Below are 22,165 nucleotides of genomic sequence, written 5' to 3'. Positions count from 1 at the left end.
ACGTTCTCGGACAGCTGCTAACAATTTGACGTCTTTTGGAAGCGAACGGGAAAGGAAACGCCTCAAGCGAAGCACCAAAGCACGGCGCAGGGGCTTGCCGCCGCCTGCGTTGTCTGCTCCCTTATCCCGCCAGATCTGCTGCCGTGGCCGCTTTGGCGCTGGAGGCAGCGCGCGACTGTGGCGGTTCCTAACGTATGCACGGTGCCCATACAAGCCTGCCAGCATACTGCGTAATGCAAGCTGATATTATGATCGTGGCATTACCCTCCTCCCAGAGAGCATCGCCATGGCGATTAAGAGAAAAACGAAAGCACACGCGACGCATTCTAAATGCCTCCCCGGTACCGTGATATTGATATAGTCGTACAAGTCATGTTTTGAAGATGCGCTACAAACAGTGACGGATCACGCGCAGTTCACGACGCAACAGGAAGGGCTCTTGCGGCCGGGGAAACCAACGGACTCGTCTGCGTTAGAACCGAATTATCTGGCAGCGCGTCTAACCTTTTGACGAATCTAATGCGAATCGAATGCGACTCGTGTACGAAACGGCGCAATTTTTCAAGCTGTTTGGCTGCCTTGGCTTTGTCTCACTGCTTCGTTGTGTTTTACATTTCTCAAGCCTCCCTGATAGACAAAATCAGTAAGTGGATAAATACGCACACAATTTGTTCCCTGTAGGTGGTCCAACAAGAAACGGTGATAAGGAGCGTTGTGTACTGAAATGGTGCCCTGGGCCAATTTCCGTTGCACGAAGGCGGCGAAAACGGGCTCCAAGTCCGAGACAAGTGCACAGCAGGTGCGCTTTGTTTATGACTTCAATACGGACGTCGCAGAGTGGACGGTAATATGACCGCAGTATTGTTGCGTACAGAAGTGACACTGTCACGTATGCCTTGGCGTGCGCACAGGGGGGGAGGGGGGTCGGCCGCCCCCCTAATCATCTAAGAGGGGGGGGGCGCAAAAGCTGCCCCGTACATTGACCCTTCTAGTCACCTAAGAGGGGGGGGGGGCGCGAAATCTGCCCCATACATGGACTTAGTAGGGTGGGTGGGCGCTGCGATGAACTTTCGCCCTCCCCCCCTAATGAGGAACCCTGCGCACGCCTATGCACGTATGCAACTCGGTACGTGGCAGCATCCGCAATTCGTTTAACTGCGCTCGCGCAACGAAAACTACGTAGCAGGCGCCACTATAGCCGCCATTATTTCCAAGATCGCGATTTTTTTTAGCCATGGGACACTAAACAGAAAAAATGATTTCAGCTGCACCGTCCCTGATATGGCTGATAAGTGACAATGTGTACCTTATAAGCATACTTTCTGGGTAGTCAGCCCAGATTGTCTTTCTTCGTTCGAACCGTAATATAGAAGTCAGTACAAAGTGCAGTCCAATGCAGAAAAAAAGCTGATTTTATGTGTGTTACGACGTTATCCTGTTTCAGTGATAGTGCATTATTTGCAAGTTTCCACGTAATGAAATTAATTTATTATGTTTTCTTTTTTTGGTCTATGCTTTCCCTTCTTTGCGGCATTTTTGCGGCAGCACTTAGGGTACGGTTTTTTATTACGTCGATGAGGTTTCTTCTTTTTATTTTTCTTCCCGGGACATCTGTAGGCAGAGAAAGACAATGTGCGAACATTGAATAATGCCTCGCGTACGCTAGTTTTCATCGCTTATGCTCGCGAAAAGATTACCGAAGAGCTCGTATTCATTGGCGCGTACCCGAAACCAAAAATACAAGCGCGGTTTTGACCCATTCAACACGTCACATTCTCTGTTCTTGTTCTCTGCACATCTTGACAGGGGCGTAGCCAGGGGGGGGGTGATTGGGGGGGTTCAACACCCCCCCCCCCCAATTTTTCAATTTTGCATGTGTATATATACACGCACACATACACACGCACGCACGAACATACATAAAGTATGGTTGAACCCCCCCGAAAAAAATTTCTGGCTACGCCCCTGCATCTTGACGTCTACTACACTAAGCAGGCTCTCATACAAATAGTGCTAATTGTGAAAACTGTTTTTTTTTTCTTTTAAGTACACACGAAGACAGCAGACACCGAGAGAACCACGCGCGAAGCACTTACGTCTCGGATGCTTAGTAAAATTGTTACATCTATATGGATTCGTGAATTGTGCCATATTCTACAAAAATAGCTGAGTAGTGCAAGTCGTATATATACATCCCTGCAGTGAATTCTACTGCCCCGAAGGCTACAGCCGGACTCGCTAGCTTTGTGCGCTGAGGCTTCGTTTCGTACTTTGTCAGGTAGTGAGCAGCGACTGATTCATGGTCGCCGCAGCGTGACTAAAGCGGTCGAAGAAGGGGACACACGACACAACGCCGTCCCAACTCTTCGTGCGCGTTATTATAGTCGCGCTGTTGCCACGATAAAGCTGTACCAACTCGCCTCACTTGTTGGTAGGTAAGTTGAATTGGTACAGACATAAATCAATACCAACTCATCTTACTTGTGCAGCGACTGCCACAGCAGGATAGCCTTTTTTGTTTTGTTTTAGCTCACCGCAGAACGTGGCACAGCGAACATGCTACATGCTAAAGAAGTGATTTCCCCTTCGCGCACTCCGTTGTGTTCTCCGCGCAGGCTAGTCTGCTGTCCCGAAGAAGTTTAGAAGGACAACGATTGAGGCAAAAAATTTAAAAAAACACATTTTTAACAAAGAAGAATGAACACAACCTCTGTTCATTTTCCTGTATTAAAAACGTGTACGAGGTGCGCAGAACATCGGCAAAAGTATGTGGTTTCGCCCGTGTGTCGCGCATCGTCGCGTAACGCATTACGCAGTCGACTTACGTCTCGGCGATGACACTTCCTCCAGCACAGGTGTAGCGCGCGCATGACACATTGGAGTCTATGGAGTCTCCGTCCTCCATCCAGTCTCCGTCCGGCGATATGCAGAAACCTGCGCAATGTGCAATTCCGTTTGTGTAGGTTCTTGTATACGCGATCCCAGAATAATAAATAAATAAACATTATTATAAAGAACGCAATGATGCACATGTTAGCTCGCATATCCCCCGCTCTTTAGTGAGTAATACACATTATTAGTCAAAACTTTTCACGCGCCTCTAGCACAGGGCAGTGTTAGGTCTCTTCAGGAATGCAGATTCAGGAATTCAGGAATGCATGGGACATGTAACATGCTCACGTAGTTAATGGTTAGCTTATACCCACGTTTCTTATGACGAATTTATTGTGTAACCAGCTACAGATACTGCGAAAACCATAGGATATATTTTGTTAGCGCATCACTGATAGAGAAGTTTGTGGTCACGTAGCAAACTCGTCCGAAGCCTTGGCTTTTAAGGATAAGGAAACTTCAGGAGCTCCGGTGGATAATGTCACAATACGGCTTAAAATTTTTTAGCCCAGGAGAAAGAACCGTCAATAAATTTGAGGTCGATAAATTTCCGTCAGTTTCAACCGACTGTGTTCCACGTTACCGATATACCGGCCTTGGTAGCTTAGCACGTAGGGTGTCACGCTGCTAAGCTCGAGGGCGCGGGTTCGCATCCCGGCCACGGCGGCCGCATTTCGATGGGAGAGGAGTGCAAAGAACACTTGTGTGCTTACATATAGGTACACATTAAAAACCCCAGGTGGTCAAAATTGATCCGTAGTCCCCAACTACGGCGTGCTTCGTAATCATATCATGGTTCTGGCACGTAAAACCTCAGCAACTATTATTAATACGTTACCGATATGCACGGTGGCTTACGTATGTGAAGCGTGCGTAGGCGGATGAGATAGAAATCGGCGTTTTTTTGTTTTTTTTGGAGTTGACGGCGCAGTATGAAGGCATTGCAAGCGACACAGGGAAAGGGTTACCAGAGATAGTGAAGAGGAAAATCATGTGCGCGGGATGGCTTCAGCTGACCCTCGAAATAACAGACACAAAAGAGTTAGTTACAACGCGGCCTTTAACAACTCCAGGAGAAATTGTAAATGTAAACTTGGTGATATAAGCGACCACCCAGTTTCGAGTACGATTCTCACAATACGCATTAAACCATTCATGTGGCAAGGACTGCCATGGCCCTAAATCTTTTGGTTCTTTCTCAAAGTATTAGCAAATTTATTAACAGTGTTAACTACACATTAATCCTGAGTGAGTTTTACATTTTGCATTATTAGAAAAAAAGACCTGCTTCTCACGTCTAATGGGAAGCTAATATGATATCTACAGAACCGAAACTCACGTTTCAGTGTAGGACACGTTGTCTCGCAGCACTTCGGAAACTCAGCGGAAGCATTGGTAAATCTGCAAGGTGGTAAAGGTTCTCTGCATCTGTAATTTAAAGAAAAATGATTTCTTAGCTTCGAACGGGTAATCTGCACGCATAAGCCGCAATGTTTTGCAGAACGTTAATTAAATCCCTGCAAAATTTTCAGCGCAGTTAACTTGAGCTTAAGTTAAGTGCGTGTTACAGTTAACAGCCTCCTGTGAGCTACACTAACGTCGATGCAGTGCATTTCTGCTTAACGAGGCAAACAAAAACTCCCGAGAGCGCGCGGTTGTTACTGTTACTTGTGAAAAACAGCAGTTATAATAAAACTCACAGGGTCCATTATGCATTCGCTTAAAAAGGGGTACTGGCACCTTTTTTCGAAGGCGAGTTTACTCTGCCATACAAATCTCCTGTACGCAGAGACGGCTCTGAGCAAGTGTGAGGCTCAGCAAATACTGATATTTTATTTTAATATTAAAGTCAAATTTTCCAAGGTGCACCTATCGACATCGACACTAGCTTGACGTCAGGCTACAGTACTAATTCTGCTGACTTCACGCAGCAGTCTGGCTAGTTGTGATGGCGTCGGGTCAGTACCCTTTCAAGACGACTCGAAGGCGAAAGCCATCTTTTTCTACTCAATCGTTGCATTGATCTTGCCTCGCCGCCCTTCGAACGCTTTCGGCACCTTACGTGGTTTTGCACTGCCTCCAAGATCGGAGGCAACTCGCCTAGTTTCGCATTGCCTCCGTGATCGGGCTACCTTTGACCAATGTACGACGGCATGTGGTGACATATATGGGATCTGTGACGTCATCACGTGATGACAATTTTTTGCATCACTGGTCCTCGACGCCGCGGGACGCCGACGGTCAAATTTCGCGTTTGATAAGGCATTTAAGGCTTTCGCCTTAATAATCTGCACTTTTGTAAGAGTTAACGTGAAGAGAATGTATGCTAGTGAGGTTATCTGAAATTCTTGGAAATAAAAGCGAATTGGTTTTCAGTTTTTACTACGACGGTGTCCCTTACGAAATACTACATGCCACCTGATAACTTATAATTAGGGCTCCGTCTTTTCGGATAAATCCGGAAAAGTCCGATAAACACTCGCCGGTAAAATTTTTTACTATTCGGATTTGTCCGATAAACTTTGATTTTAACGGTCAATATGACCTGTTCCGTTCTTTATCGAAAGGGCATTTTCTAAGCGGTCATTGATACATCTGCCGGTCCGGCCGGTATAAACTTTATCTAAAACACCAGTTTTGCCGTGCATTCTGTGATGCTGGAATTCCACTGCACCATGCTGACGGACTTCTTCTTGGCAGCCTCTTTCTAAGCATGTGTCCGGCGGGGGCAACGATGCCAGGTAGTGATCAAATATGTCGGATATACCTACACGAAGTCAGTGCGATGGACATTGTGGCGATAAGCTGTTCGATGAAACACCGCCACATTTCCAACACCATCGACGAGTTGCCGGAACTCTGAGGACGTTCGGCAGGGGCGGTGCTTGCAACCTTCTATACGACGACGAGCTTTCTGGTCGAAAAACTCTCATGACACGCTTGCAGGTTGTGTAGCAGTGTAACGTATTATCAGTTAGCATGCTGCATGATACAAGCCGCTCTTAAGAAGGTTGGTAAGGCCTTAGCCGACGTAGCTGTGCTGTGCGCTGATTCAAAGCTGAGAATCATAATCGAAAGGGGCGAGCTTCCATCCGTGACAGCTACCTAGTAAAATAACTTAACAGAAGTTGTTGCTGGGCTAGTTTGTACATAACTTCGAGAAAAACCTAGAAGCCTAAGCACCACGCCCTTTTCTTGTGCTTCTTCTTTCTGCTGGTGGTGCTTAGGAGTCAAGGTTTTTCTCGAAGCTAGTAAAGTACGCTTGCGTCTTTTCCAAGAAGCTTTAAGGTTCTAATAAGTACAAACATAGGTGTTTTGTATTCAAGTATATGTGCTTGTGTGTATATGTGTTCGAACGTTTAAACCTTCCAGATAACTAAAATACGCTTCGTATGTTCTGATGTTTTTGTGTTCAGGTATCATTTCATTTTGGAATATTGAGAATAATACAAAATTAAGCTCCGAATTTCGGAGAATTGGGGATTTACTAGACATAAACTCCGATAAACGCCGAATTACCGCCAGGAAAAATAAACTCCGAAGAACACCCTCCGAATTTCATTAAAAATAAACTCCGAAAACACGGAGCCCTACTGATAATGTGGCAACACGATACTGAGGTACGCACAGAGTCTTCTCGATTGTATTTTTTCTTGCATAGCAGGTCCAGCTCTCGCATGTCGCTTCCGGGTAATATGTGGAAGTAAAACTTTTTCCATTGTATTGGCAAGATTCTGGAGAGGAGAATGGGGGGAAGGGGGGAATGATAAATACATAAATATAACAAATGCATAAACTTTTGCGTTTTTTTTTTGTGTGTGAATACAGTGCGTTAGGACGCTGCGAAGCAAAGCAGCGCAACGCCCGGTAATAGGCCACGAAACTGACCCATATGTATGTAACAGGTAAGCGTTTGTTAATGTTAAGGACCGGTGATTCATACAAAGGGAGGTAAAAATCTCAGTGTACTCACAGATTTATCTTTTTTTACAAATTATTCACAATTTTACAAATTTTACAAATTACAAATGTCAGTCTACTGCGCCAGCCTATCCGACACCGTTGCACTCCTCTCGCCATATGACCGTGTTTGCACGAGGAAAGGCTTGCTGGTGCCTTTCGCGACCGTTCAAGTCACCCAGGGCAGCACCTCTATTTATGTAATCAACCCCTCCCCGTACAGTGTTACGTTGGTGCGAGGGGAATGTCTGGGCAGCGTAGAACCCCTCGAAGACGCACAAGTTATGGACGAGCCCGATGATTCGCACGGCCGAAGTTCGAGCACGCTCAGTGCTGTTTCGACGTCTGGTTCATCACACGCTGACGTATTTGGTTCCTCCATAGCTGACAACCTTACGCAGGTCCAGCGTTCCCAGCTTTTGGACCTGTTGGAAGAATTTCGCCCTTCTTTCGATGTCGCTCAAACTTCTCTCGGCCGCACGTCGGCCGTTACGCATGGCATCGACACTGGCGACCACCTGCCACTGCGGCAGCGTCCATATCGCGTATCTCCTGCCGAACGCCGTGTAATCACCGAGCAAGTCGACGACATGCTTCGACGTGATGTCATTCGACCCTCTAACAGCCCCTGGGCGTCTCCTGTCGTTCTTGTTGCGAAGAAGGACGGTTCTGTGCGGTTCTGTGTGGACTACAGACGACTCAACAAGATCACTCGTAAGGACGTGTATCCACTGCCGCGAATAGACGACGCGATTGACAGCTTGCAAGGCGCCGAATTCTTTTCATCTCTCGATTTGCGCTCAGGGTACTGGCAAGTACCTATGGCTGATGACGCTCGACCGAAGACCGCCTTTGTCACGCCCGACGGCCTGTACGAATTTAACGTCATGCCGTTTGGGCTGTGTAATGCGCCCGCCACCTTTGAGCGCATGATGGATACCGTTCTGCGCAACCTGAAATGGCACACGTGCTTGTGCTACCTCGACGACGTCGTCGTGTTTGCTCCGGACTTCTCCACGCATCTTCAACGCCTACGGCATGTTTTGACGCGTTTGAGCGACGCCGGTCTGCAACTGAATCTAAAGAAGTGCCGGTTTGCAGCACGGCAGCTGACAATCCTCGGCTACGTCGTGTCCAAGGACGGAATTCTTCCTGATCCCGCCAAGCTTCGGGCCGTGACTGAGTTCCCCAAACCTACGTCCGTCAAAGAACTGCGCAGTTTCGTAGGACTGTGTTCCTACTTTCGGCGCTTCATTCGAAATTTCGCGACTATCATATCGCCACTGACGAAGCTTCTCGGAAGTAACGGGCCCCTCCATTCGTGGTCGTCGGAGTGCGACGACGCTTTCGCAAAGCTCCGTCGTTTGTTGACGTCGCCTCCCATACTACGCCACTACGACCCTGCGGCCCCTACAGAGGTACACACAGACGCTAGCGGTGTTGGCCTTGGCGCTGTCCTTGCGCAGCGCAAACCAGGGTTCCCTGAATATGTCGTGGCATATGCAAGTCGTACGCTTACTAAAGCCGAGACCAATTACACCGTCACTGAAAAGGAATGCCTGGCGATCATCTGGGCCCTTACGAAATTCCGACCTTATTTGTATGGTCGCCCATTTGATGTCATCACCGACCATCATGCACTATGCTGGTTGTCGTCATTGAAGGATCCCTCAGGCCGCCTCGCCCGCTGGGCACTTCGCCTACAGGACTACGATATCCGCGTGCTGTACCGCAACGGACGCCAGCATGCTGACGCCGACGCACTCTCGCGCTCCCCCTTGCCTGACGACAATACTTCCAGCTCAGTGTCTCCCAATGCCGTTTCGTCTATCGACATTCAAACCATCGCCACTGAACAGCGCAAGGATCACTGGATTGCCTCACTGATAGCCTTGCTGAGTGATCCATCGGCGACACCATCCACTCGCGCATTGCGTCGTCAAGCGCACCATTTCGCCGTTCGCGACGACCTCCTCCACCGACGCAATTACGGCGACGGCCGCCAGTGGCTACTCGTAATACCCCGCAGTCTGCGTTCTGACATATGCGAGTCGTTCCACTCTGACCCGCAGTGTGCACACTCTGGGGTATCGAAAACCTACCACCGCATTCGCCAACGGTACTTTTGGCGAGGGATGTACCGCTACGTGCAGAAGTTCGTCCGCTCCTGCATCGATTGTCAGCGCCGCAAAACTTCAACGCACCTGTCGCCGGCAGGTCTGCAACCTCTACCTTGCCCTGACCGGCCGTTTGGGCGCGTTGGCATCGATTTGTATGGACCACTTCCTCTAACGTCGGCTGGTAACCGCTGGGCCATCGTCGCTGTTGACCACCTTACGCGATACGCCGAAACTGCCGCCCTCCCAGCGGCTACAGCGCGCGATGTTGCCTCCTTCCTGCTGCACCGATTCATGCTGCGCCACGGTCCACCCCAGGAGCTGCTCAGCGATCGAGGTCGTGTCTTCTTGTCCGAAGTCGTCGAAGCCATTCTCAAAGAGTGCAACGTTGTTCACCGGAAAACTACTGCTTACCACCCGCAGACGAATGGCCTCACCGAACGCTTTAACCGCACGCTCGGCGACATGCTCTCGATGTACGTCGCCGCCGATCACACAAATTGGGATGCCATTCTGCCTTTTGTCACCTACGCCTATAATACCGCCCCGCAGAGCACTACTGGTTTCTCGCCCTTTTTCTTATTGTACGGCAGGCACCCGTCGCACACGATCGACACAATCCTTCCCTACAAGCCGGACCCGTCTGAGTGTGCGCCTATTTCTGCCACAGCAAGACTCGCTGAGGAGTGTCGGGAGCTTGCCAAGACATTTACTACGAATGACCAAGAGCGGCAGAAGAGCATTCGCGGTGACACCACCACTTCTGCGCCCACGTTCCTCCCTGGAGCACTCGTATGGCTCTCGGTCCCTACCACTGCACCTGGCCTCTCTTCAAAACTACTGCCGAAATACGACGGCCCCTACCGTGTCGTCGAACGCACGTCCCCGGTCAACTACGTGATCGAACCCCTTGAACCATCTTCGGACATGCGCCGTCGAGGGCGCGACATTGTCAACGTGGAGCGCCTGAAACCCTACCATGACCCGCTCATAGTGACAAGCAGTTAGGTCGCCAGGCGGCTCCCTTTTCGTACCCGGGGTAATTGTAGCGAAGCGTTGGAAGCCTCTAATGGGTCGCCCTCTCGAGCGCTTACTAGTGGGTCGTCCTCTTCCGCTCTTCTGGGACAGCACGCTCCTCGCGCTCAGAGTCGGCACCCCGCCTTGACTGTCGCAGTCGTTTATCGTCGCCGAGTGCCCGCTAATAAACGTCTTTATAATTTGCTTTTTCATTAGAGGGAGACGTAACACGCGCGCAAAACTTGAGCGACGAGCGCTCTGCTTTTGCGTGCGTGTCGCACCTCCGGCCGTGGCCGAACGTGCGGGTCTAGTGTACCAATATAGGTATACAGCTACGTTGCGATTGAGGCCTGTATGTTGAGAAAATCAGGTGACCGCGCCAGAATTAAAACCGGTACGACCGTTTATATTCAGTGAGCCTGGAACGTTCCAGTTATATAAGCAAAATAAAAATATTTCTCCAACGCAACAACGTACCTCTATTTGTAGTTACGTTTAGAACGGTCACTATTTTCACGTCTTTGTTCTCATTTGCATGAGTGCCATATATAAAGAGTACCAGTGCAGTGACCAGGGAATGTGTGTGCATGATTTCTCCGTACACTAAGTCAATATATATTTATCTGAAAGGAATCGGGAAAAACAATATTTCTTAAATTACAACCATTGGCGGAGCCATGGGGGAAGGAGGGGGGGGGATGTACAAGTCCCCAAAAATTTTTCTATTTTGCAGCACACATACAAACGCACGCACGAACATACATAAACCATCAATGACCTCCCCCCCCCCCCCCCCCCAAAAAAAAAATGCTGGCTACGCTGCCGACTACAACACATGCATTCCTTCACACAAGTTGTCTCTTCGTGGTGCAGCACCAAGCTACGACCTGTGGCGAATGAGCAGTAACCATTTCAAATCTGGGAAATCTTTCTAAAGCAGTTTTCAAATATTTGCTCAAGAAACATATTAGAAGAAACTGTACGGCAACTTCGCGTAATCTTCCTTGGCACTGTGCATTAAACCGTTCAACCCTTACAAAAATCGCGCCTGCTGTCCAGTTGCACGTCAACGAAGAGTATCTTGAAAACAAAGAAAGTCAACTAAATGCTTCATAACAATTATGAAGACTTTTGTGATGGTATGCTTATTAGCAAGTCGTAATAAAGAACGTCTCGCAATTCAGTCGTCTCCCTGCACGCGGGACCAAGCATCACGGTATTGAAGGCTCAGATATATCGCACATGATCAGGCTCCAATTGCTGAAACAGACGTCACTGTGTGGCCAAACATCTAGACTAAACCTAAGGTTCTCACGTGTTAGAACCATGACTGTGATGCATGCCGTAGTGTGAGACTGCGAGATGATTCTGACCATGAGGCGCACCTTAATGTGCACCGTAATGAAAGTAAACGAGTTGTGTTTTGCATTGAGACCCTGCAGAAATGTGGCTGGAAATCCAGGTTCCTGCTAATCATCGCAACGCCACGGCCACCAAGCCTTCAAGGCCGGGCTGCTCAAACGGGTGAGTGACATTTAAACACTTCGCAGTGCTTCACATTGCTTATGCTATTTTAAACCAAACGTTCCCCACTTCCTGCGTTTCCAATTTCCTGTCCCTCTGTGAACGTAGCGCCAAATTAGAATATCTGCGAAGCATTACCCTATACGGCGCTGTTTGTTTGTAATCACTATTTGTTAGCCTCAGTGGTACAGCGGTTACGGCGCTTGGCTGCTGACCCGAAAGTCGCGGGTTCGATCCCTGTCGCGGCGGTCGCATTTCGGTGGAGGCGAAAGTGCTAGAGGACTGTGTGTACTGGGCGATGTCGTCAGGTGGTCTAAATTTCCGGAGCCTTCCGCTACGGCGTGCTTCATATTCGTATCGTGGTTTTGGCACGTAAAACACCAGATATTATTAGTTAATCAGTGTTTACCTTTTACCAGGATACTTGTTGCAATCGGATAATCAGTTCAGCCTCTCGCGGAGCACAGTATCAGCAATAGCCTAAGGCACCCGTCCTGATAGAGAGCGCAGTGCATGCCGTGGTTTATTCTGTTCTTCCGCGTTCATCGCGTACGTAGCTACATACAGCAGCAACTCGCACATTTCATTTCAAGCGAAGCTTCATTTCAAGCGTAGATTTTACCACTACGATCACTGGACAGAAATGTGCGCTGTGATCATTCAACTACCACAGTAGAGATAAATATTATACGTGAACTCCTTTAATTTTCGCACTTGTGGCTTTGTAGCTTCTTGTTGGCGCCAGTACGTTCTATATATCTCAAAATTTTCACGTCGTAGTTTTCTAGACAGAGCAAGGCATTATGAATCTGCTGGTATGCATAACCATTGCGAGTTGTGCAACGATGACCGGTTTTTTAAAGAGTAATTTACGGTGTCTCCGAACGCTAATGAAGACCCAATTTTTGGGTAAATTTAAATTTAATTAATTTAAATAAATTCTTGGGTTTACGTGCCAAGAAAATTACGTGATATTACGAAGCACGCGGCGCTTCTTCGAACGTTAGCAACTCTCTGAATGCAAAAATGCCGAGGACAATTCAGCGGGTATTTCATATAAATGAACTCCTCAGAACAAGATCATTCGAGAATCTCATTGTGGTACTCACGTTTCTGAATGGTCACATTCATCCGAACCATGGGATGCGCGACGTGTACGTCTTTTCGTGACGGCTAATATCACACCCTTAGAGACGGACGAAATATGAAATCTAAGCGGTTTTTATTAGGCGCTTTGTGCTGCAGATCTGTTTCTTCTTCTTTTTTTTTTCTTTACTTCGTAACATTTTCATTCCCAGCTGAGATTTGTCGAAAAGTATTTCTACAAAACATTTGAAAGTGCGTCACTTGCGCTTTTCAAACAAGCTGACGATGACGCATTCTTCGAGTCGAACGGCGCAAAGGAAGTAACTGCGCTGAACGAGTCCTGTCAGATATCTCTAATGTTGCAATTATTTTATACAATATATTTTTTCTGTATTAGACGTCAAAGTACCGCAGACACAGTGCAGTTATAATTTAACGCTTTTTTTTTCTTAGCTCGGGCACGTTAACCACCTGCTGCAGTACTAGTTAATCAGGTGTCAGTAGTTTAGTATTCGTACCGAGGCATCAGGTCACCATAGACGTACGCATAGTTCTCCACTTGGGGATGGAGGCAATGTTTCACCCACGGTGTAAGAAAGAGTTAGGTGCTGACACTCGCCACTCCGCTTGAGGAGAGGGCGCGGGCAGATTGTGTTCGCCGATGACCTTGAGGCACGAGGAGTTTTCGCGGCGCGCGTTGAGATGGCGCTACGGTCAGGGGTCTCAGAGGCTCGCGCGGCGCTCATTCTGAAGTTCGCGCGCAAAGAAAGATCTTCCTGAAAGCTTTGTGTGCATGACATTTTGTGATTTATAAACGCGTTGCCCTGTGCCTGTGAGCCCTGTCAGTGCATTTGTTTTGCTAATTCGTCTATTGTGATTGAGTGCACGTATACCTCGACGCTGTGTAGGATGCCGAGTACCCTTTAGCGGCCTTGTCGCTGGCTGCGCCTCGAAATGGGCAAAAAATGTTTTGTCCCGAATTGCAAGTCGGGGTATAGGACTTGTGCGGAGCGTGTGTCGCTTTTCAAGGCTCGGCGCGTAAACCAGAGCGCTTAGATAAGTGGCGACGGGCGGTTCCGAGAGCAGACAGATTTTTGTAGCATACTGGCCATATGTGTGCGAAGCATTTCCCGGAAGAAGCGATCTCTGCAACATATTATGCAGAGTACAAGGGAAACGTCCTGTTGCGCGCCCGAAAGAGACCTACGCTTTCTTCGGATGCTGTGCCTAGCATTTTCGACGGCTGCCCAAAATACCTGACCGCGCAGCAAAGAACCAGGAAACCTCCGCGAAACGGCAGGCTCTGCTGCCGCCTTCTCGGAAGCAACGGGGGCGAAAATGTTCAACTGCTTCGAAAGTGCCTTACCCGACCGCTGAATGTACGCCAAATGTATTGCGCGTAGAGACAGCGACTCCACGGCATGGCGATGCTGAATCAAAGGGCACGCAATGCAAGAGGCCGCGCTTCGACTTCAGCAGCGACGAGCCTCCTCCACGTGAAGAACAGGAGGCTTATGAACACAACACTGATCGTGTGAGTGGCCTATGCGCTACCGACTCACGTCGTCATCAAGCCGGATAGGCAATTTTTTGCGTTAAATTCAGATGCCACTTTTTGAGCTGCCTCATCTATGCCTATTAGGACAAAGAAACATTAAACACTGTAGAACAATCAGTGAACAGAAATCATTGTACATACTACTTCTCTAATGCAGTCGCATTTTTTTTTTTTACGTTCAGGTATTCACGTGATTATATTCAGTTTGCCAGGGGTTGACCTTCGGGACCCAATGAAGTTCTTCACACCATATCATGCAGCCGACATTGCCAGAGGCCAAAATGCAGCAAACGCGAGACGCTAACCGCAAAACTGGCAGGGGTCGCGTGTCGATTGAAGTTCTTAATAGAACACGTGTAAGTCTCGTGATACATTGGTTGAAACTTGTCTGACGAAGTTCTTTTTTCGTTCAGTTTGCTAAGCAACTAGAGCGCAACAGCGATATCCACACGTAGACACTCATACATACACACAAACACACACACACAAACACCCACACACACAAATGCACACACATACGCACGCACACGCACACATGCCCTCACACACACGCACGCACGCATGCACTCACACACGCAATACGCACACAAACGCACATGCATACAGACAGGCACACATACGCACGCACGCACGCAAATGCACACACATGAGCGCACGCGCACAAATGCACACACGCGCACGCACATGTCCTTACACACGCGCACGCACACATGCACTCACACACACGCAGATACACGCGCACGCACACAAACGCACATGTATACAGACACGCACACATACGCATGCACGCACGCAAATGCACACGCGCACGCACATGTCCTCAAACACGCGCACGCACGCATGCACTCACACACGCGCGATACAAACAGGCACGCACAGACATGCACGCGCACGCACACAAATGCACACAGGCACATGCACACAGGCGCGCACACATACGCACGCACGCACTAAATGCACACACAGGCACATGCCCTGCGCGCACACGCGCACGCACTCACACACACGCAGACACACGCGCGCGCGCGCAATACACACACACACACACACATGCACGCGCACGCACACAAATGCGCACATGCACACACACGCACACACATATATACGCACGCGCGCAATTGCACACACACGCGCAGGCACATGCCCTTACACACGCGCACGCACTCACACACACGCAGACACACGCGCGCGCATGCTCACACGCAATACACACACACACATGCACGCGCACGCACACAAATGCACACACGCACATGCACACAGACGCGCACACATACGCACGCACACAAATGCACACACACGCGCGCACGCACACATGTACTCACACACACGCAGGCACACTTGCACGCACACACACACACACACACACATACACAGGCTCACACACACGCGCGCAAGCACATACTCGCAATACACACACGAGCACGCACGCACACTATCGCCTTCCTCATCGCTAGCGTGCCTTCGCTCTTTGGTGGAGACTGCCTCAAGGTAAGCCAAACCGCAAACGCCCTCAAGCTGCTGTCCTTCGAGTTGCTATCCTTATAGCAGCTACCTCGAATTTTCACTCACGGCCAACGCTGCTTTTTTGCTCAGAACCAAAGACGCCGACGCCGACGCCGCCGACACCGGAATTTCAGCGAAACGAGCTCTTTAACGCGGTCGCGTCAAAATGCGACCGCTCTGCAGACCAACGTTTGCTGCTGTCGGAACATTTATATGACAAGAACGCTGTTGGGAATTAATCTTCCGATACAATTAAAAATCAATTTCGTTACTGCAGAATCTCAGTGTACTAATTTATTCACATCTATGTGCATAGGTATATCGAAAGTAATAAACAAGCGAGGCTGCGCAGCAATAACCCACTACGCGCGGATCGGCGCCTTTCCCCAGTGAGCCCCCGTATGTTAGCGCCACCTGTCGCAGCCAAAGGAAAGAGCCAAGGCGGCGAACACAATCTGGACGCGGCGCCGGCGGCAGAGTCATCACCTAACTTATTCTTACACCGTGGTTTCACCGCACCTCCCCCCCCCCCCCGCATCATTGGACAAGTCCGAAAGAAAACAAGCTTGACAATGGATGCAACATAGAGTTTTCTTTACCGTATGAAACTCTATGGGATGCAAAAAGAAACGGCGGCTTGCACTGTAGTAGCACCAACAGCGGAGCTAGTGTTCGACCCAACTTTTTCCAAGTTTTTGGTAGAGAGGCCATGTTTTGCTAGAGATGCTAAGTTTTTGCTAGTAGTACTATTTGGTAAGGCTTGGCTATCCTTCTCTGGTTTCGGTCGGTTCCCCATACTACGCACGTGTCACGTGGTTTTGGCGGGAACATGTCACGCGACTAGCTGTTGCGTGATGTTGTGATTTTAGTCGCATGACTAGTTGTTACGTGGTTCTTGGCGGGAACATGTCACGGTACTAGTTGTTGCGTGATGTTACGTGATTTTGAGTCACGTGACTAGTTACGTAGTTTATGGTGGGAACATATGTCACGTGACTAGTTGTTACGTGATGTTACGTGATTTCAGTCGCGTGACTAGCTACGTTATTTTACACGATTTTAGTCACGTGACTAGACGTTACGTGTTGTTCAGTGATTTTAGTCACGTGACTAGCTGTCACGTGATTTTAGTCACGTAATTATTACGTATTGTTACGCGATTCAGTCACGTGACCAGTTGTTACGTGATGTTACGTGATTTTAGTCACATGACTATATGTTACGTGTTGTTACGTGATTTTTAGTCGCGTAACATGCTCGCCCATCATAGTTATTGCATTCCACGGCCGGACAATAGGCGCACGCGTTTTAGGAGCGAAGCAGATGATGAAGAAGAGAACGAAGAGAGCGCGCGCTGGTTCATTTCTGTTCGCATGCACTACCCGGCGCAACGAAAAGTTTCGAAGCTCCACTGTTAAAATGAAAATGAAGCAGTGACGTGCTGCTTCAACTGGTCCCTGGCTTTACGGGGGTAAATGTGCGAGGTAAACCGCTCTTGGTATGCCACATCAGGATCCTTGGCCGCAATTATTGCCAACAATCTGCATGGTCATAGCACTGCACATTAAACAATCACTGAACTAGGCCCGACTGGGTAAAGACAAAAGGTGGACTTGGCACCCCCCCCCCCCTGCACCCTGCCTGTCCGCACACCTATGCAGGTCATTATACTGACCACTGACTTCACCACATCGTTCCACAAACGTCTCAAATCACGTTGGCAACTACCGTTACCAATAAATAAAATGTTAGTTCTATTGATACCGACAGAAATGAAGGTTGTCTGATAACTGGTATTCTTGCGGGAAGGAATTTTGGTTTTACTCTGGTACTATGCGTATCAAATATTCCTGTGCGTAGCACTATATCACTAAAATAATTCTTGCATACCTTGTCAACTTAAAATTAGGTATACTATGCTGCATTTTTCATCTTTAAGCTTTCCATTTTATGACTATATGCGTGTAATGTTAGGATGACATTTCTGAAAGTCGCTCATTATTTGTGTGTCATGCGCTTGATCTTTTCTGAAATTTCCAGAGTTTTTGTGACATTTCCCTATTTATGTCAAATATTTCTGTTGTTGACTTCTACGAATTACATTAGTGTATATACTTTGTTCTTTTGTTGCTGCGTGAAAAATGGAGCCGCAGACCACGTCAAGTTTCGCCGGCTAAGTTTTGTCCATTGACCTCGATATCAAATGTTTTGGAACTTGACTTGGTTGAGCCGTAAACAAGAGCAAATGTTTTCTCTCGACTTTTTCTTGCCTCGGCGTCATCCGTTTCGGTGAACGCAGCGTGTAGGCCGTCGCTGGCGTTATCATCGTGACCAATTTCACAACGATTAGATGCCTCATCAAATGCGAGAAGTGACCGTTGGCGTCAGTGTCAACACGAGAGATGCAAAAAAAAAAAATCATCACGCGATGACATCACCATATGACATCATCATAACATCACTGGCCGCCAAGATTTGTGACGTCACATGGTGACTCATCACATGAAATTGTCGCTGGGTCAAAGGTGGGCCGATCCCGGCGGTACTGAAAAACCACGTGAAAGGCGGTAATTGAATTAAATTGAATTGAATTGTGTTTATTCACAACAAGGTCGCGAGGATGACCAGGCAAAAAAGCTGCATTGAGCAGCTTGAGGGGAACCTGGCCACCTCATACACTGGGCGGCTTCACAGCGGTCAAACACACGATATACATAATGAATGGACTAACTAAAACAGAATTCATACGCCTCCGATACCGGAGGCACTGAAAAACAGCCTTCCCAAGGGAGGGGGGTATCAATACAATATACTGTGACCAAGATGGCTTTCGCCTTGGTGTCGTCTTAGACAGATGCATAAAGGACCACGTGTCTTTTTTTTATTAACATGAAACTTTCGTTTTAAGTTGTCCGAATAACTTAAAGCAATAAAAAACGTACTGAAAGGAGTGCTTCCCAGAAGTATAGTAACAAAATAATTTTTTTTTAAAGACCTAGCGTGAGCGACGATATTATTAGCGATATGTTCCCCTCTCCTATCCGCACTCAACGCCATTTCAAATGAGAGGGACTCTGTGGCAGTTTTCTTAAGGGAAAATGGTATATCGTGAGAACCACTCAATGAAGTGAGGCAAAGCAATTGTAGTGCACGTGTATTATTTGATTACCTTGTCATAAAAACGTGCGGCCAAGATTAACAAGCATAAGCTGAAATCATTCAGAGTTGGTAGTATGCAAGTAAATGCGGTAGGCTTTGCGAAGCCAATTCATCTTCTTCAGAAACAATGGTATAGGAAATACTTGGTCTCACTCGTATATTGTGCATATATGTATGTCTTATTTTCAAAGGCGTGCGCACGGTTCCTCATCAGGGGTGGGGGGGGCGAAGGTTCATCGCAGTGCCCCCCCTGCCTACTGAGTCAATGTACGGGGCAGACTTTACCCCGCCCCCCACCCCCTGTGCGCACACCTTTGCCTAATTTACACCGCTAGAGGACTTTTCCGCAATTTTAGCTCACAAAATGTGTTTTTATGCTTATCAAGACAGTGCTTTTGACATAGCTTATTTACCGTAGAACTTACCCTTCAAAGTACGCTCGTCCGCTTTCGAGGCCCGCAATAAGCAGGAACAAACACCCTGTAATGAAATAAAAAGTCGTTCTCAGATTACGGCGCTTAAGGCTTTGCAATCAGCTGTGTGATAATGAAAAACCAGGACGGTAGCAGCAAAAGTTCAAGAGTTACCGTGCGCCGGAATATAAGCCTCTGAATCAGGTTACAAACTTCGGTGACATTACAAGCGCTTCTCAGTCAAATTCCCCGTGTTTCTTGGTTTTGCTAATTTCCATCAGCCACGCGACGACCAAAATGCCAGAATGTCGCTGAAATCGAGTAGAAGGGAGCACTCTATGTTTGACCTGTAAGACAACTGTAAAGTGTCAACTGTGTATGTCAATGTGTAACCTGTAATCGTGCAATGTCAACTGCGTGAGACAACTGTGCATTGTCTGGTTGTTGAGACAATCTAAAAGAAAGAGTTATGAACAAGTGACATATATACACAGTGCGCCTTACACAGAAAGATCGCAACTTATCTGCGGTCTCGTTTTGTCATATCCAAGTAATTCCTAAAGCGCAGATACATGCACGTTGACGTGTATTGTAAGCTTTTAAGCATTATGCTTTAGCTAAATGCTTTAAAGACAAATAAACGCTAGTTCGAATTGTGACTAATTATAGAATTCAAGCACCGAGACTCATCTCATGGCAGAGAAGAAGAAGAAGAAGAAGAAGCACTTATATTAACCGCAGCTTTCATGGCCAATCCCCTGTAGTGGGTAAGAGCCAAGAATTAAGGGTCAAGCAAGCAAGCAAGCAAGCAAGCAAGCAAGGTTAACCAGGGCTGAGTACGGTAGGCTACCCTGCAATGAGGAAGTGGAAGGAAGGCTACAGAGGAGAGAAAAGTCACTCTTGCCGCCGACGTAACGAGTTCCGCGCTTGACATCAATGACGGCGAATCGGCCCAGTAGCCGAAATTAGAGCAGCACACTCGTTGCTTTATGCAACTTGTACGCAACTCGTATTCTCGGTCCCATGCATCCAAAATCTCGTCGACAGTGAAGCCACGGTGCTGCTGTTAGTGTTCCCAAGCACTGGACTTCTGAAAGCTTGCCTGAACTGGAGTGATGGCACCCAACAGTTGCAAGGCGCTTCGAGTTAATGGTGTCTGCATCTTGCTCGGCAGCACACGAATAGCACTTACTCTGTAGAGTACTGACCATGGCGACGAGTTGTCTATCTTCGTCTGTCAATTTACAAGGCACAGACGAACGACAGAATTTCTGTTGTTTAAGTCACCCTCTTTACTTCGAATCGAATACTGCCCTTCCTTGGGAAATGAATAAGGGGTTTGAATAAAGAGCCAGGAAAGAAAGCCTGACACCGAAATCTTTAGGAGTCTTTTTTTCACGAACATATGAAATGGAATGACCATGCGGTACTTTAAATTTATACAATAAACTTTGCAAAGTCTTAGGTGTAGTGAGAAAATGTCAGCCTTTATTTCCAGTCCCTCTAAGGATTTTGATATTTAATGCGTTCTTTACATTACATCTGCGTTATTGCAACTTAATTTAGGGCAATAGAACGAAGTAATACAGAAATAACCTTACTATCTAACAAAAAAATGCTCTACGTTCTGTTGAGAACCTTCAATTTAACGCTCATGCTTCAAAAATATTCGTTGAATATGAAATAATAAAATTAAACCTGCTATACGAACACTCCTTCTTAATATCCTTTAGATCTGATAACGTAAAAAGTCGCGATTATATATGCAGTTCAGGTAACCTACGACTAAATTCTTCTACGTGCCTCAACTGAAAATGATAATGATGTCCTCTTCCAGATGGCGCTGACCCACAAAGGGAGATGGGCCAAGAACCGGGAGGCAGGATGCTTAAGGTGAACACCTATGAAACTAGACTGAATATTTGTATGTTCCGTGGCCGCGTACAAACTCTGGCTTTGAGGCATCAAGTTACTGCTTGCCAAATACACTGAATAATTTCAAAATTATTTATGAAAATGTGCGCACGCTCTCTAACAGTTCTATTTCGAATATGTTTTGTTAAGTGTGTCCGCAGTAATATTTCTCTATTTGTATCATTTTTTTTTTCAATGTATACATGTGTATTGCTCGTTTACATTGTCTTGAAATGCATTTTTCTCTTGCCGTCTTCTTGCCAAAGTGAACCTGGGGACGTGGGGCATTTAAAGCAGCTTTTTTCCCTGTCCCAACCACTTAATGTACTATAACATTTTATAAAACCACTCAATTCTTGGCCCATCCGCCACAGTGGGTTTGAGCCATAGCTGAAGGTGAACAAGAACAAGAACATAAATAGCCGGACCCCTCCGCTACGGCCTTTTGTGAGTAGAAGGATAGTGGCGCCGCCGCTTAGAGTAAGCAGCGACTTGGAGAAGGTTCCAGTATCCCGCCCATAGACAAGAGCAGTGGGAGGCGTTGCTAACGTCACTAAACCCTGAACACCAGCTCCGTCTGGTGGACAGGGCTTGGGCGTCGGCTGCAAGTATGGAGTTACTCCATGGCTGCAAGCCATGACTACCTGGAATAAGGAAATCACCCACCTTTGGGCGAAGAGAACGCGCGCCTGGTCAGACAATAAAGTTAAATACACAGTCGGCGTCAAAACTTTAGAAACCATTAGGCTTGCGGAACATTCCAATTTCCCAACAATTTGTGACTGTACTCGGTCTAATGACACAACACACGTTGTTAGAATGTTTTAAAACAGGCCGGAAATCTAAATTCAGGACTGCCGCAATTCGGACTGTTTCGGGGTGATGTTAGAAGCGAGCACGTGCCACAGTTTTACACTATCATCATCACCGAGCTCTTGCGGCTCGATCTCGCGTGCTATCGTGACGGCGCGAGGCTCGCGAGGCAGTGCGATCATCACGCGCAGTGGAACGTTCGCACA

The 22,165-nt window shown here is 47.6% G+C and overlaps 1 protein-coding gene and 1 long non-coding RNA gene across 2 annotated transcripts in view; both read right to left on the bottom strand.

Annotated features, from left to right (window-relative positions):
* The window catches only part of LOC119404869 (zinc finger protein OZF-like), a 145,923-nt gene that overhangs the window by 22,708 nt on the left and 101,050 nt on the right, over positions 1–22,165 (bottom strand). The gene's annotated exons all lie outside the window — the stretch shown is intronic.
* Positions 4,240–10,603, bottom strand: LOC119404872 (uncharacterized). The gene is made up of 3 exons (XR_007417504.1): positions 10,464–10,603; positions 6,521–6,626; positions 4,240–4,320 (listed from the first exon to the last, which is right to left on the bottom strand). It is a non-coding gene; the product is annotated as an uncharacterized LOC119404872 (long non-coding RNA).

Source organism: Rhipicephalus sanguineus, chromosome 9 (genome assembly GCF_013339695.2).
Source record: "Rhipicephalus sanguineus isolate Rsan-2018 chromosome 9, BIME_Rsan_1.4, whole genome shotgun sequence".
Taxonomy (NCBI): Eukaryota; Metazoa; Arthropoda; class Arachnida; order Ixodida; family Ixodidae; genus Rhipicephalus; species Rhipicephalus sanguineus.
The sequence above is the reverse complement of the archived record's forward strand: the minus strand, read 5'-3'. Positions and strand labels throughout refer to the sequence as shown.